The 18,570-nt window shown below is 32.4% G+C and overlaps 1 pseudogene; it reads left to right on the top strand.

The window, feature by feature from the left end:
- Positions 1–1,426: 1,426 nt before the first annotated feature.
- LOC117917655 lies at positions 1,427–12,792 on the top strand (annotated as a pseudogene).
- The last annotated feature ends 5,778 nt before the right edge of the window (positions 12,793–18,570 follow it).

The following is an 18,570-nucleotide window of genomic DNA, read 5'->3' as shown; positions in this document are numbered from 1 at the left end:
AGACATATTTTTGTTACCTAATATTGTTTAGTTGTTTGGTTGACAAGAGGAAAGAGATGTTGGTTTGCTTTATGTGTGCATTGAAAAGTCATTATGCCATTTTTGATACTTTTTATTATTTCTTTCTCTAAAAATTGAGACTAGTAAATGAGCTTTGGTGGTAAACTTCTTATAAAATTTGGTATTGTTGTTCATTTTATTAATGTGTAGTTCTTCTGTTTTTTTTTTTTTTTTTTATATTTCATCTTAGTCATTTAACATTTTTTTGTTAGGTTCATTATTTCTATAAGATATATTCCCTTTTTTTTGCTATGAAAACATTTGTCTTCTTATATACTTTTAATTAGAAAAGTTTTTTTTATAGAAATAAATAGGTAATCATATATTGTTTTATTTTGAAAATTATCTTTTATTCAATGTTCTTTTTTATTGATTTAAATGTTTTTTGTAAATATTTTTAAAAATTTTATTATAGTGATAAAAAATTATTAATTTTAAACTAATATATAATCAAATAATTTGTTATATCATGATTGATATTTATTTATTAATCTAATTCTTTTTGTAAATTTTTTATTTAAATCATAAAAAAAGATTATTTTTAGTTTTTTTTAACAATATAAATGTATATATGTCCATTTTGATAATTTATTAATGTTAAAAGTGTTTTTTTTTTTTTTTACTTATACAACATATTATCAAAAAAATCATTTTTTTTGATTCTTATAAAAATGTTTTCTAAGAAAATACTACAGAAGGAAACACTTTTAAGAAAAACACTTCTATTAGAATTACTGTTAAACGGGTTCTTAAAAATTTTTATTATTCAAATATTATGAAGATTGGAAACGTTTTTTAAAATTATTATCAAACGGACTCTTAGTCTAATAAATAATAATACAGTATCTAGAACTAGAACTGCTAGCTACAAAGGACGCCCGAAGGGCGTTGAGAGGGCAAGTAGGAAGAGGATGATTTATTTAATATCAAACATAAAAACCACTCAATTTAATATAATTTAATGGGAGGTCTGTTCTTTTACGAGCTGTAATCCTGACATCACATCCACTCTCTTTCTCTGGATGCATTCATCTCAAAATAATTAGTTATAATTCAAGCCCTATTTTAATACACTTTATTATTGTCATTGTCATTATTTGGGATGATGGTGAGAGAGAGCGACAACCAGGGACTTGTCCCCTACATTTACGTTTGCATATGCATGTACACCAAAGATGCCTCTCACCTCTTAATTCAGAATCAGAGGATTAAACAAACTTTTGGCTTACCACATTAGGAAGCCCAAGCCCAAGCCCAAGCCAAAGCCCAACGATGGCCTTCTGAGGATTGGGTTTGGATTCTCTTCCCCCTCAAAATTCAAAAGCACAGGTGAAAGAGGAGCAAAATGCAAAAAGGCATTTAAGCATTTAAGAAACGGAGTAGGAAGAAGATATGGTGGTGGACATGGAAGCAGAGAAGGCGGTAATGCAGAAGATTGCTAGGGTTTTAGACGAAAGCGGAGCCTCAAACGCCGCTCGCATCAGAAAGCTCAAAGACCTCTCTACCCTCCGATCCGCTGCCTCATCTTCCCTCTTCTTCTCCGCTTTTTCCAAAACCCTAATTCCCCTTTTCGCTTTCCCCAGACGCACATACTCCGCGGAGAGGACGGTCAGATTTATCGCAACCTTTGCGAGTAAATGTGACTTCACCACCGCTTTCTTGGAGGAATTCTTCCGCTTCCTCCTTAATGCTGCCACTGCTGCCAACAGGACTGCGCGCTTTCGGGCCTGTCAGATGATTTCCGAGGTACTTGTTCATGTTTTTTTCCCATTTGGTTGCCAACGAAATGGAGGAAATCCATTTTGGTTTCTAGCTGGGCTTTTAAAAATTTTGGACAAGTATCGGGGAACCTATTTTTTGGGACTTTGAACATTTTCAGTAACCTATTATATTTTGGATTGTGATAAATTCTTCAAATTTTAAAATTCCATTTTTTTAAATCTATGAAATCGGCAAATAAATTGATCTTAGATTTTTTTTTTTTTTAATCACAGAAATTGATTCCAAAGGGTTTTCCTGCCTCAATCTATTTTTGAACAAGTGGGTTTCAGTTTACTTTGAAAAATGAGATATGCTTCTGTTAGAAATGAGAAGTGCTTCTGCCATATGCCTGAATTTCTTTGTCTTTTTTATCTTTTCTGTCTGTAAAATACTTTTTCAGAAGCTTCTGTAGAGGCTCACTTCATTTGAATTTATGTTGAAAATTTGATTCAACTAGCCAAGATTTTAGATGAGAAGTTATTGTTTCAAACCAATTTCTCCCTGTCCTTCTCTCTTAATCATTTTTTTTAATGAATATCTTAATTTTGTAGATTATAATGTGACTGCCGGATGATGCAGAAGTAAGCAATGAACTTTGGGATGAGGTGATAGAATGCATGAAGCTGCGTGTGGGGGATAAGGTTCCTTTAGTCCGTGCATTTGCAGTTAGGGCTCTTGCACGCTTTGCAAATGATTCTGAAAACAGTGATATCCTGGATTTATTCCTTGAAGCACTGCCTTTAGAGCATAATGCTGTGAGTGCTCTAACCAGTTCATGGGAATTGAAATCACTATAATGAGGATTCAGTCTATGTATATACATTCTTGGAAGATTGAAGGATACTATCAAGCACAAATTTTTGACAAAAAATTTCACTCCTGAATGAACTTTTGAAATTAATGTTTTTTCTTTTTCTTTTTTTTTCTGGTACATTGTTAAGATGGTAACATTAACTTTTGCCAAAACAATAGCATTACCTTTGCTGGTACTTGGCTATTTTATGGTACATAGCTAAGATGGTATCAGATGTGGTGTGTTTGCAGGAGGTTCGTAAAATGATAGTATTATCTTTGCCACCTTCAAATGCTACTTCAGTGGCAATCTTTGATCATACCCTTGACGTGAGTGAGGTAGTACGCAAAGCAGCATACTACGTTCTTGCTAATAAATTTCCTCTCCAAAGTCTTAGGTAACTTGACTTATCCCTGCAAATATTCCACCCTTCTTAGTTTTTCCTCTCAAATTTTCTCACAACATTAGTTTGTAACTTTGAATATTGTAAATGATGATTAATATAAATTATTGCAAGTAGACATATAGACTTTCTTTTTCCATTTTTCTATTTGATTGCAATACAAAATTTTCTTTCATTCAACTGTAACTGAAAAACTATTTTTGGTAATATCTAGTAGTTGCAGAGATGTAAAGTTATGATTGGGGGTATTGTGACTATAACCTTAGCGTTTTATCTTGCATCAATATTAGTATTTCATTAATCTAACATTTACTTTTCATCTTGCTTCATTTGGTAGCATCAAAGTTAGGACAATTATTCTTCAGAGAGGACTTACTGATCGTTCTGCAGCTGTTACAAAGGAGTGTCTGAAGTTATTGAAGGATGAGTGGCTTGTTAAATGCTGCAATGGGGACCCTATAGAGCTTCTCAAGTATCTTGATGTTGAAACCTATGAATTGGTTGGAGAATCTGTAATGGAAGCTCTCCTAAAAGCCGGGGCAATACAATTGCAGGATGATCAAAGTATTCGGCAGTTCATAGTATCAACCAGCAATGAAATTGAAGGTTGGAAGAACTTATAGCTGTTCTTACTTGTTAGAAAGAATTTTTCCCTTTAATTGTTTTCAATTCTATCTCTCTATTAACTATTCTAATGCCTGTGTACTCATGGATAAGAAAGGCTGGGACAGCATGAGCTGATCTAATCGAGTAATACCTCCCTCAAACATCAATATGATCAACAAATATGGATTTAAAGAAAGCTTAGGGAGCAATATGACTGTTTACTTAGATTGTGAGGTGCATCAAGTCCATTGTCTTCTATACTATATCTTTTAGGTTGGGCATATTGTACACTAGAATATTGTCAAACTGTGCTAACTGAAGCATGCCTTCGGTGTATAGTGACTGGAGTGTTTGATGCAAGAGCATCCAAGCACATGCAGAGACCAAGCTGGTTCATTATTTAATTTGACTTGGTTAGGATGGCTAATTAGCTTGAAAGTTTACTCTCTATTCAAGCTTTGATTATTTATTTTACTTCTTAAACCGTTCTTAGGATTGTATACTTTAGTGGTTATGTGAGTTGTGTGAACTCTTGAAGTAGTGTTAAGGGTTAGGATTATAATGTTTCAAGGGTAATCCACATTGAGATTGTATAAATCAGCCTAGTATAAAGATTCTTAAGAGTTGTAATAACTTTTTTTAATCTGAGTAGAAGTGAGGGCACATGTGATGTGGTGTTTGTAATGTTACATTTATGTTAGTAAGTTGTTCAAAAATATCTTCAGAACCTATCTCAACTTAGAATAAACCATGAAATTGGAAAAATACAATCAAAACATTTCTACTATGGTGGGGTTCCATGTTCAAGTTGCATTAGAAACAAGATAAAAAAATCCCTGTAAAAAGTGTTATGTCTACTATGGTTCCTTAAATTAGACAAATAACATGAATAACATAAAAGAATCATTAAAAAAAAAAAACAGTTTACAATGCCTTGTTTGAGTTGAAATAGTAAATCTTCTTCCAACCACTGATTGTCCTTTTTTAGAAGGAAAAATACTGTATGGATTATTATATGCAACATAAAGAAAATCATGAACATTAGTTTCAAAAAAAAAAATAAAAAATGAAAAACAGATGAAATGTGATAAATCTCATTATCTTTGGTCCTAGCATGCAACATAAGATTGATCATTTTTTTAGAGAAGCTGTGAGAGGGAGAAAATTTCTGTGAGAGCAGTGGGACAGTAAAGTAGTATTAGGTGGTTGAGAAAAGGATTGAACATTACAATATTAAGGAAGAGAAGAACAAAATCTCAAGAGAGATTTTAGGATGGTAGTTTATCTGTTTGAAACTTTTGCCTGACAATTTTTACCTAAGATAAGAGGGTTCTGAAGAAATTTGCAAATGTTGGATAACCCCAAGGTAGTTAACTACAACAGAAAATAACAAGGATCAGTGCTGCATGTTTTTAGGTGTTAAGGTGGGGAATCAGATACCTCAGTTATATCAACTGCAAACAAAGTTAAACTTGAGAAGAATGAAGAAAAGAAAGAGATACGAAAACCTTGGAATTTCATAAAGGCCTTTTCTAAATGTGATATATCCTTTTTTGTTATTCATTTTGCCACTCTTGTACTAGTTGCCAAACATTTTGCAGAGAATTTCATTTCTTATATTTCCATAGCAACTTTATGATACAAGATTTTCACATAATATGGTGTATGACAGTATGAGTAATACATAAATATATAATGCATACCTAGATTTCTTTAAAGATTAAAGATTTTGAACACCTGGTTTTATATTGTTATAAAGTAAGTGCCTTATTGATGTTTTTACTTATATGTTCACCTTAAATATTAGGTTCATCGTGTCAAATTAAGGAATTTCTTGATGGTTACATAATAATTATAATAGCGTTATTGAGCCCTAAAGGCTTGACTTAGGTGGCAGTGGTTGGGTTGCAAATGAGGAAGTTACATGTTTGAACCTTTTGAATACTCTAATCCAATGTTTTAAAGGCTAAAGGCGGTTTTGAGGTGTTTTGCCTAAATGAGGTGAGACGTAAGCCTTGAGGTAGAATGAGGCTTAAGCCTCAAACAAATGAATAATGAAAAATTATCATCTTACTCATAACATCACAATAAATTGAATAATAAAAAAGACATAAACTTCATAATGATAAAATTAATTATTTTTCATTGTTAATAGTTCTAGTTTAATTCCTTTTTCTCTCCTAAAATTTAGCTCTCATGGTTTTACCAAATCATTTTCAACATTATTGTTACTATCACTAGGATCCTCCAAGGACTATAATAATATCCAATTGCTATATTCTCCCTCTCATTTGTGTTAATATTCACCAATACCTCTTCTTCTTCATCCACCAATTGTAGTGGTATCTTTTTTCATTTATCAATAATTAAATTATATATGAGATCAACCACTAAGAGTGTCAATAATTCCCTTATTCTTCTCAAACTCTTTTTCCCTTCCATTTTAAAAGTTAACTGAAAGTTAAGTAAACCTTTATTTTGTAAAAGGTTTAACCAAGTAGGGACTTGATATATAATTCAGGAAATTTATATAAACAAAAGCATAGATGATAGAACCCATTAAAACTCATTGAATATTGAGACTTGAGCCTTTTATAAAATATGTATCAAAAGCCAATAAAGGTCGAAAAGCCTTTGGATATTTGAGGCTTAGGTCTCAACCACCTTGAGGCTGTAGCCTCAAAGCTATAAGCCTCGATAGGGTGAGGCTTGAGCTTCAATTACCTTAACTGAGGCTATAGCCTCAAGGCTAATTTGTAGAGCCTCGGCTCGAGGCTTGATAGCCTTTTAAAACACGGCTTTCAGTTTGATTATCTAAGCATAACTTTCAGTTTGCAGCATCTTAATGTTTTATGCATATTTATTTCAGGAGAATCAGGCCACTGCATCCCAAGAATCCAACTAATGGAAGCAGAGGTTGCTCTTTATTGGAAAACCGTATGTAGGAATTTGCAGATGAAAGCACAAGTAAGCTGTTCAATTTAATTTTTTTAAAATCTTTGCATTAATACTAAGATTTTTGTAGGAAACATTTTTAAGAAACCTCTTGCAAGAAGCAAGGTTTATTACTTATCCTATTTCTTGGGAATCTTTTTGTTTTCTTGGTAGGCAATGGTATTAATGCTTGAAAACGTCTTTACCGCATTTTTATAACAAAACATGCCAATTGAAGGTTAATCACATGCATAACTGGTTGGGAACACATTATAATGTTCCTGGTTTGCTATTTGACATCTAGTGAGTGTCACCATGTAATTCAATTACTAGGCTGGAAGTTACTCATACTGAGGTTCAAGTTACCTACACATCATCTCAATTATCTGAGGATTTAATGAATGTTTGAGCAGGAAAGAGGCTCTGATGCTGCTGCAACAATGGGTACCAAAGCAGCAGTGTTTGCAGCAGAAGCATCAGACAATAATGACTTTCCAGAGAGAGTTCTTCCTGCAATGGTTTCTGACTATGTAGAATTGGTCAAAGCTCATCTTGATGCTGGTGGGTGTAGTTCATATGGTTGATTTGAGCTTAACATTTTAGGCTCTATTTGGTAATTGTTTTTTAAAATAATTTTTTGTTTTTCAGGATGAAAAATTAGGAAAACATGTTTGACATCTAAAAACCAAAAAAGAATTTTCTGTTCATAAAAATAGAAAATATGTTGTTTTTAGAGAACATCTTTTAAACCCTGTTCGCTAACTATTTTCAAAAACAGTTTTTAGTTCTTTAGAAAAAAAATAGGAAATATGTTTGAAAATTAGAAAATAGAAAATAGTTTTTTATTCTTAAAAACAGAAAACAAATTAAAACCAGTTTTAAAACAGTTTTTTGAAAATAGTATTTTATTTTTCAGAATAAAAAATCATGAAAACATCTTTGACATCTAAAACCCAGAAAATAATTTTTGTTCGTAAAAAATATAAAACATGGTGTTTTTAAAGAATATTTTTTAGGCTTTGTTCGGTAACTGTTTTTGAAAACAATTTTTTGTTCTCTAAAAAGAAAAAAAGGGAAAACACATTTGACAATTAGAAAATAGAAAACAATTTTTTATTCTTATAAAAAGAAAACAGTTTTTGGTTCTTATGAACAAAAAATAGTTTTGTTTAAAATAGAAAACATGGTATTTTTAGAAAGCATTTTTTAATTGTTTTCATTTGTTTTCTAAGGGTTTTAAAAAACAATTATATAATATGGAGAATGATTAAAAATAAAGCAATATGTATAAAAGTTATTTTTAAAACATAGAAAACATGTTAAAAACATTATAGCTTTCCAAACAGACTTTTGTTCTACAAAACATTAGAGAATAGTTTCAAAAAAATTGTTCTAAAAAATAATCTTCGAAAACACTTTTCAAACAGAGCCTTAGTTGTTTTTAGTAATATTCACTTTTTTTTTTTAAGGTTGTTTTAAAAGTTAATTATATAGATATAAAGAATGGTTAAAAATGAAGCAATATATATAAAAGTTATTTGTAAAACATATTTAAAAATATAAAAAACAAGTTAAGAAGATTTTAAATTCTCAAATAAACTTTTGTTATATAAAATATAAGAGAACAATTTTCAAAAACTGTTTTTTCAGAACTATTTTCGAAAAACAATTTTGGAAAATGCTCCCCAAACAAAGCATTAGTTCTTATTTTTTATTTAGCTTTACAATGTTCTACTATCTGATAATTTCAGGATCAAATTATTGTTTTGCATCTCGGCAGCTACTATTGCTTGGTGCTATGCTCGATTTCTCTGATGCTACAAACAGGAAGGTTGCCAGTGGTTTTGTGCAGGAACTATTGCGCAAGCCTATTGAATATGAAGTGGATGAAGATGGGAACAAAGTTGTCATGGGAGATGGGGTAAATCTTGATGGTGACCGAGAGTGGGCTGATGCAGTGTCAGGGTTGGCAAGGAAAGTCCATGCTGCCGCTGGTGAATTTGAAGAAGTTCTTCTTGGCGTTGTAGAGGAGCTTGCTCAGCCTTGTAGGGAGAGAACAGCAGATTTCCTGCACTGGATGCACTGCCTTTCTGTGACTGGCCTTCTCTTGGAAAATGCTAAATCATTCCGTTGGATGCAAGGGAAATCCATTGAACCTGATGAGCTACTGCAATCCCTATTGCTTCCAGGGGTATGAATTCAGTGAAACAGTTTTTTGGATCGTTACTTGCACTGAGCTATATCTTTCTCAATCCTCCTTTTCTTATGGAAGGTATTAAACATTTATATGGACTATGAAATGCAGGCAAAGCATGTTCACTTGGATGTGCGGAGGGTTGCTACCAGGTGTCTTGGCCTTTTTGGGTTGCTGGAGAGGAAGCCAAGTGTGGAACTAGTAAAACAGTTGAGGTTTTGTTTTATTAAGGGCCCTTCTTCAATTAGTATTGTGGCTTGTAAGGCATTGATTGATTTTGGAATGTGGCATGGTCCCCAGGAGGTAGATAGAGCAATGGGGCTGGAGCTCTTATCACTGGTTCATGAAAATAAGATGACCTTTAGTCCTGTTAATTTGTGTGATATGAATGAGGATTGGAATGTTGAATTGCTTGATCTGTTATATGCCGGACTCAACGTAAATGATTGGATCAAATCTGTAGATATGGATGAGAATGAGTCAGTTCAAGCTATCCTAGGGGAGGGGTTTGCAAAGATTCTTCTTCTGAGTGAGAACTATCCAAGCATACCTGCTTCATTACATCCTTCATTCTTGAGCAAGCTTATAATCCTATATTTCAGTAATGAAACTAAAGAACTGCAGAGGTGGGTTACTTTGTGGCTTCCTATATCTGATTCTTAATTCTTTTTTATTTAGTCATTTGTATTGATATCTTTTTGAGGGCTTGACCAGGTTGAAACGGTGCCTATCCGTATTCTTTGAGACCCATCACTCTCAGCCGATCACAAGGTAAGTAACATGGATTCCAGGATGTGATGTCTCTTATATTTGTATCTGGCATATTACTACACATGGCATTGGTTGTACTTGTTAATGGCCCTTTTTCTAATTTAATTTTTCAACCTTTTTTTCTTCTTATTCTTTAAATGCAGAAATGTATATCCAAATCTTTCATGCCTGTCATGCGTTCAATGTGGCCAGGGATCAATACCAGTGCAGGGGGATCTCCTTTTATGGTGTCTAATATGCGTAAGCTTGCAGTTCAGGCATCACGTTTTATGCTGCAGATGATGCAAGCTCCCTTATATGCAAAAGAGACTAAAAAACAGAATGAAAACCAAAATAATGAACTGCCTGAAGTGCTTGATGGTTTTTCGGAGCCTTCACTTGATTTTGAATGTGGGGAGGAGGGTCTTGCCATCCGCATAGCTGCAGAGGTAAGAGTTTAAAACTGTGAGATTCACTTGGCTTATGGATATTTCTTGACTATGAAAGATGGCAAGGAGTTGAATATTTCAATCCTCACACTTTGTGCTATGTTTTTAACCTGTGACTAGTATCTTCCTTATGGATGTTATGATGTTTAATTTATGAAGATAGTAGGAATCAAGGACGAAAAAGTGGAAAATTTGGATAAAGACATCAGGAATGTATATGGACCATAGTTGTTAAAAACTTACAGTACACGATACGTAAAAACTTATGATACATGATACAATACAATGAACGATACTTTTTTTTATGGAAATCGATGCATATCACAATTTGTATCTTCTTTTAAAGTGTATTTTATGATACAAATATAATACACAATAAAATACGTGATATTACGATACAATGATACATACATTTTCAACTATTTTCTATAATTTTTTTTTTAAATCAAATTAGTTTTTTTTTTGTTAAAAGAATTTATTATATTAATTGTTTAAAATATACTAAAAGATTAAAAATTGATCGTAAAAAGGAGAAATAAGTAAAATAATCTTATATGAAACGTTGCATTCTTATTGTTAGATGCTATACTAGAAGTCAAGTAAGTTTAATTTTACAATGCATATTGGAGAATTTTCATTTAATTGGTTTGAATGGTGACAATGAAAATGATCGTGATTAGTGAATAAATTTTTTTACTTAATATATTAGTTTTTTTTTTGTATTTCTTTTTTGGTGGAAAAGGAATGATGAAGAACTTGAAAAACTAGAACTTTGAAGATGACATATAAAGGCACATATATATATATATATATATATATATATATATATATATATATATATATATATATCAATTAACAACACAATAAATGCATATGCCTAGTTAGAATTTGGAATTAAAAATCATAGTTAAAAATTGAAAAATTTATTTTTGTGGATTTATTTGATGAATCTATACATTAAAGTTATATTTTCTTAATTTGAACTTGTCAAAACTTTAGCATTCAATATTTTCATAGCATATAATATGGTTTAACCCTACAGATCTTACTATCTTCTATACTCCATACTTTTAATAGATATTCACACATAAATAATATTTTCTATTTATTTTTTGCCATATAAAAAAACTTACGATACATTATACGATATGTTACATGATTAAAAAAAATAGAAAAACAATACATGACATGTTTTACAAGTTAACAACTATGATATGGACAATACACTTTGGATAGATGGAGATAATGAGAAATTGAGAAATATATCAATACCTTAAGAGAAAATTTGATATTAAAAAACTACAGATAAAATAAAGAGAAAAAATAGAAAATTGTGGCTATTGTATCTTTAATTTTAATTTGCATTTTATAAAAGCTCATTTTGTTATTTTGGAATGAGTTGTAATCTCATTAATATTGTAATCTGGCATCAAACAGTGGACCCAGATAGATCCATGCTCTATTGGGAATGGGTGAGTTGTAGTTGGTTACCATGGTGTACCTAGTCTTGATGTAAATTCTGTGCAAAGGATACTTTGATATAATGGGCCTATATTGTTTCCGTTTGGATGTTTTATTTAGGTGGTAAGTTTTCATGTAAAGAAGACAACTGCCCAGAAATCCTATGTCTCAGCACTATGTAGAGTACTTGTGTTGCTTCATTTCTGGTTATCGGAACAAGGGGCAATAAAGTTAACGAGGAGGCTTTTAAATCGTGTAGCTGAATCTGCATTTGCAGAATGTGAGGTTGTAAAAGAGTTGAAGTGGACGGCTGAACGTCTCAAGGCAATAGATAGAGAACCTGATCAGGAATTATCCCAAGAGCAGGCAAATTGTATTTTGGGTAAAATTCTTCCTTCTCATAAGTAGACTTTGAACTGATGTTTAGGCTGCATAATTGGAAATCTAAACCATGGAACTGGTGCCAAAAGCTTCTTTTAACTTCCAGTTTGAGAAGACAGACCAACAATTCATAGGAGGAATCACTTCCTGCAACAAATTGTTGGCTGTATTCCATGGTTGGCATTGTGGTATTAGTTCAACATCAATGGCAACTTAAACAAAGAGCTGGTATTTCTTTTTGAACCATTTCCTAAATCTGACCCTATGGAATAACCACACTCAGCTGGAAGTTTATTTTGTTTTGGCTGTCTCAGTGGCAGTTCCAGTTACTATAGTATCTGTTACAACAATGATAAGAAATGAAGGTTTTAGATGGACTGTTCTTTTTTGACTCTAAATTCTGTTTTGCTTTTGTAGTTATCGCCTAGTAACAATGTTTTCCCCATCAATGCATATTCTAGGAAGGTTAGAGCTTGATTTGAACTTTGATGTGGATGATTCCATGGAAATACAACCAACACCAGTCTCATGCTCGAGCAGGCCTGCTCGTACCAGGCGAGGAGTAAGAAAATCAAGAGTCTTCCTCTGAAGAACTGTCACCCACTTCTTTTGTTCCTAAGGTTACTGGCGCAATAAACACACGCTCACAGAGGGCAAGCAAAATTGCAGCACCGACCAAGATGACTGCTAATAGAGCCGTGAGGATAAGCGAAGAAGATGATGAGGAACAAGGATCAGCAGTGATATCTCAGGAGGATTCCGATGAATCTGATCAGTCTGATGAATGAGAAGATTGATGACGCCATTATTGTGACCTGTGCCTCTACTCATTTACGGGCTGTATGGTTGTTTGTCAGGTTGGTTTAAGTTTTAACCACAGATTGTATGAAAGGATTCACCAGTGTCTTGCTGATGTCGTGTTATGACACTAGTAGAAGGTGGTCTTGTTTGCTATTCTACAAGCCAGTAGTTACTATGTTCTGGCTTTTCCCACTTCTTTTGGGGGTTCATGATGTCATGGACCAGATTGTATTTTAGTGTTCAGTGATTTTTAATTTTTAATTTCTAGTTATTGCTTGTTGCTTATGCTTGTTGAAATTGAACATGTCAAGACTCATGATTATTCTTAATTCGCAATACTACATCACGATAAGATTGAACTTGAGATTTTATAAAATAAAAAGCCCTCCTCAGTGATACATTCGTCAATCAACGGAAATGACAAACAACAAACCTATCATTTATCATTGCAGATGCTTTAATTGTTACTAATTTTTCATTCCATTTGGTCATGCCTAATTCTTTACTACGTTTTTCATTCAAAAAGACTTTTTACCAGGCAATTAAGCTTGGAGTGAAAATTTTCATTTGTTCGTGACACTAACAAGAACTCAAACATGGAAGTTTGAAGGGTTCTTTAGATGTCTTTTTAATGGAGTGAAAACTTGTATTAGCCCATTACCCAATGGTTAATGCTTTAACCCCTTAGTCTCCGTTTATTGTTTTAGTTTTATTTCCAGAGATAAATAGAAGCAAATAGTACACTTTGTGAAAGTCTAATCACGAGCATAAAGAAGCGCAAGAGTGAAGATGAAAATATTGTTTTTTATAAATATATTAATAGTTGAATTTTATGGATATATCGATATATTAAAAAATATCGGCGAATTTTTTTTATAAAAAATTCGGTAAGATAAAATTTGATGAAAACTCGGAGATATTGAAGAAAACTTCAATAAATGATAAAACAATAATTTTAAAAAAATAACATATGTATAATATATTTTACAAAATTCTTTAATAATATATAAAATTTGAAAACACATCAATATTAAAATTATAATATATTTAGTTTAGATATATTGAAGGATATAAAAGAAATGATAATATATGTTTAAGTATTTGTATGAAAAAATATTCATAATTTTATTTATAAATTTATATTTTTTTATATTTAATTATATATATATATATATATATATATATATATATATATATAAATTTATATTGGAGTCTTTTCATTTCATACCTAAGAACCGGGTTGTTCTCACATCGAAATATTATGTAGTCATAGGAGCTCTTCCAAACACTCGAGCAACCACCTTGCACTTCCCCATAAAGGGCAACACACTTGAATCTAAAAAAGTTATTAATAGGGGTTAGCTAACAGGTTTAGTAGGTTAATTAATATTATGTTATAAAGAATTAAGCCAAACACATGAGTAGTATATTGCTCAAACCACATAGCTCATAGCATAACATAACTTTATTTCAAGGTATCTATAGAGATGCCCCAAAATAGTAAACATTATAAAGGAGGTGCTCAAGAGTAACCAAAATTATCAGCATAAATGAGGTTCTCAAGAGTTAGCAATATTACTATGTAACCGTTGCTCAGTCTACTATAAAAGCCATGAGTAAACATCAAATATCAAATACAATAATGGACAAGCATATTATAAAACAATAAAGACATATGTGCACACAAATGATCAATTCAGAGTGACATAACTCATAATTCTTTTCTTTTTTCAACAAAACGATATTCATTAAAGGGTTTAGTAAATATATCAAGTTATTTTTTTGTGCCTAAAAATTCAAGTGTAAATAAATCTCTCTTTTGTGCATGGTCTCTAAGAAAGTGAGACCTAATTTCAATGTGCTTAGTTCTAAAGTACTGCACAAGATTTTAAGATATACTTGTAGACCCCCTCTTTTGGTCTTGTTTTTTTTTTTCTCTACATATATTATATTTGTTTTAGTCATTTGGAGCTTTTCCCGCCACTTTTGGAGAGCATCCGGAGGAGGGTGTATGGAGTGGGGGGACCGGCTCCTTGAAACAGCAGCTGCATGGAGACGTGTGTCGAAGCAGATGACTAGAGCCATGGCGGTGGTTGGGGCTCCAGACGGGCAGAGTGGGGGAACAGGGGAGCAGGTGCTAGCTTTCCGGATCGGGGCAGGAAGAAAAGGAAAACGAGAGGAGCTGGGAAAAGGGGGGAAAGACGGGCAGAGAGAGGGGAACCTTGAGAGATTTCTTTTCCGAGAATAGCCGCATGAAGTGAAGGAAGAAAAGAAGTGATCTGGAGAAGGGCACCAAGTGAAGAAAAGAGAAAGCTGGCTGGAGAGGGAGATAGCTTGAGCTGGGTGAAAGAGAGGAAAACGGGTAGCAGTTGAGAGGATTCTTTGAAAAGAAAAAAAAAATTTGGAGAGCAGGACAGAGGAACGGGAAGAGAGAGAGAGAGAGAGAGGAGCTGGGAAAGAGGGGTTGAAAAAGGATTTTCAGCAAAAGGGATTTTCGGGATTTTCCAGGTGCGAATCAAAGAGCATATTTAACTGATCCGTGAGTTGCATTGACTGAGCTATAGTTCATTTCGTTTTCTTCATTCTGGTGTTGTTGGAATTATTTTTGTCTCTGTTTTATTTGAGTTTGATGCCCGAAATCATGCTTTTCACTTCTGTTAATTCCACCCACCTTGGCCACGGATGTCGCCTGAAAATGGGTCTCTCCATCCATAACCAGTCATGCCCAGAAATTTCAACGCTGTTTCGAAAAAATCAAAAAATGGGCTTCTCTACTGTGAAGGTCTCTAGCAAAGGCTGAAGCAAAAACAAACAAATAACTAAAAAAAAAACAAAAGTCAACAAAGTAGTACACAACCCATTATAAAATATTGAAGCCTGCAGACAATGGACCCATTTTCTTTTTTTTATTAAATGCTCTCACCCCTTTTCTTAATTTCCACTTCACGTTTTCAAATAAAATTTTTAAAACTTAGGTTTTTAAATCTAATTTCCAAAATCTCAATTCTCAACTAATTTTTCAAAAATTCCAAATTGTTTTCAAATAAGTTTTAAAACTCCAGTTTCCAAATTTAATTTCCGAAACTTTAATTCTCAAAATCTAATTTTCAAAAATCCAATTTTTCGAAATTCCAATTTCCACATTATTTAATTAATCATTATTACTTTCATTATTATTATATCCATTTATTTGTTGATTCATTCATTTTTAAAAGAATCCCATTTTTAAATAATCCCTCAAAATTCCATTTTTCACATTTCTTTATCTAATCATTATTATTTTCGCTATTGTTATTATTTTATTCATCTTAATTATTTATTTTTGAAAATTCCATCTTTAAATAAATTCCAATTTTTAAATAAATCCAATTTGTGAACTTAACTTCCAAAATTCCAATTCTGAAATTTAATTCATAATACTCCAATTTTCAAACAAATTTCAAAAATCCAGTCTTCACTCGAACAGTTTTAATTCCATTCCGGTTTTCAAATAATCTCATGTTTCTGTTAATTTTACATAAGCGTGAATGCAATTTTCATAATTCCTAAATAATGAAATTTGTGATATTAATTCATGCAAGATTAATCGGGCTTTGGTGGGAGCCCCACATACGTGATTTTATGATTGATTGGTGGATTGATTGATATGATTGTTATACATGATTGATTTATTCCACTCTAATACATGCATACGATTATCCTGTGTTTAATTGCTAACATTTGTTTTCATTGAAGTAAATCGGTTCATCACTCAGGTACATTCTTTGTCTCTCCTATCCATTCAGTTATTTTCGTTTTGAGTGATATTCATTTGGTATCCATGCTCGATTCATCAATTGCCACGTCAACTTCATTTTATTAGTAGAGACCCGACTTTAGGGACTTAGAAGGGTGCTACGGTTTTTACCGTACCTTCCCGATAAGTAACCTGACCCCCGAACCCTATCCGGTTTTTCACAGGCCACCTTTTCCAAAATAAGGAGTCACACTTAGGGTTTTTCTTTCTTATTTTGTTTACCCTTTTAAAAATAAAACAAAAATAAGTGGCGACTCCAAGTCAGTTTTCATAATCAAATAAAATCATTTTCAAACAAAAATTGAGCTCGCCATCGAGTGGGAAACGCATGAGCCGAAATACGGGGTCCACAATACTTATAGCACTTGTGTTATCACACTTAATAGGTACATGTTCAAAAGTTAAACCAAAATCACTCAATGTTTGTTTCATCCAAAAAATTTGGGCACAACATAAACTGGCGTCTATGTGTTTGACTTCCTACCATAGACAATGCAACCAAGTTTTGTGCCATGAAACTAGTGAGTGTCACAGGTACCACTAGTCCTTTTCCTATCAATTTTACAACTGACAAAATCGACATTCGAAAAATGAATCAATTCAAAATTATCACTCTTAGGATATACCATAAGCCTAAATCAATTGTTCATTTTAAATATTTAATAATTCTTTTTATGAATTTTAGATGAGATTCTTCAAGACAAAATTGAAATCTAGCACACAAATAATCACTGAACATGATATTTGACTTACTTGCGTTTAAATAAAGTAAAGAGCTTATTGTGCCTTTATACATGGTTGAGTTTGTAGATTTACCTTCCTCATCCTTGTTAAGCTTGATAGATGAGCTCATTGAAATTCCTGAGCGCACCAAAATTTGTATAAATAAAATGATGGTTTTGTGTAGGTTGTGGTTATAGCTTTTTTTTTTTTTTTTTAAAAAAAACTTGGTGAGTTGGGTGCCGAACCTCAAGAAAATAATCTTGGAATATAGGTTAATTGTAAAGATTAAGAGAACAAAAAGAAATGGTGGTGAAAAACTCTTTCTTGATTTCTTATTTTGGGCAAGAAAGTGGTTGGCTTGTTATGCGAAAAATAAGAATTGGTTAAAAAGACTCAACTAATTTGTAACTAATAGTTGAGGAAGGAGAAATCCTTAAGGTACCTTTCTTACCATGGAATGATTCTCATTGTCAATAACTCCATTGTAAGTGTTTGCCTATCAATTGAATCCCCAATGTTCACCTCATTTTTCCTAAAGCATTAATGATTTGAAAATTGTTGTTCTGGGTTTACATAGGGTTGTTCCAAGTTGAAATGACTTCTTTAATTAAGTTCTTAGGATACCTTATGGGGGACCCTAAGCTTTAATCTCTAATTAATTATAAACATTCAATGGTTTCATGATCCTAATATCTCAACAATTTGTCCAATTGCGGTATTTAGGGCTTTATAAAGGTCATCCCAAGTCAAAATGGATTTCCTATTAAGTGGTTGGGATACCTATTGAGACCTTATAATCCCCAATTGTCAAATTTGATGGTTTCATTGAGCCTAGTATCTTAACCATTTGTCTAAATATTGCATTAAGAACTCAATATAGGTCGTCCCAAGTCAAAATGACTTTCCCATTAAGTGCTTAGGATACCTATTGAGACCTTATAATCCCCAATTGTCAAATTTGATGGTTTCATAGCCTAGTATCTTATCTATTTGTCTAAATGACTTTCTCATTAAGTGCTTGGGATACCTATTAAGACCTTATAATTGTCATTTGTCCAATATTGAGATATGACACTTTCTATTGAATAAAAGGAATATAATGATAAACTACTTTGAATTCTGAATACATTATGAGCATAAGGCCATTCTAATGGAAGGAAAGGAAACCCTAAGGCATCCTTTCCCTAACCTAAATAACTATTGAATAGACATTGAATGGAAATTAACTTGAAAGAATAAAATATATAAAAAGCAAGAAATTGAACATCAAACCTTAAATCAAATATAAAATTACAATGATCAATGATGATAAAAAAAATAAAATAAAATTCAATTATGCATTAAATAAAACCAATTCAAGAAAAAGAAACTAAACAAAAGCAAGAAGAAAAAAGAAAACCTAAAAACACAAGTGTATCTAAGATCTCATTTTCCCAAGGTTGACTCCAAAAATTGAGC

This window comes from Vitis riparia, chromosome 7, assembly GCF_004353265.1.
Source record: "Vitis riparia cultivar Riparia Gloire de Montpellier isolate 1030 chromosome 7, EGFV_Vit.rip_1.0, whole genome shotgun sequence".
Classification (NCBI taxonomy): Eukaryota; Viridiplantae; Streptophyta; class Magnoliopsida; order Vitales; family Vitaceae; genus Vitis; species Vitis riparia.
The sequence above is the reverse complement of the archived record's forward strand: the minus strand, read 5'-3'. Positions and strand labels throughout refer to the sequence as shown.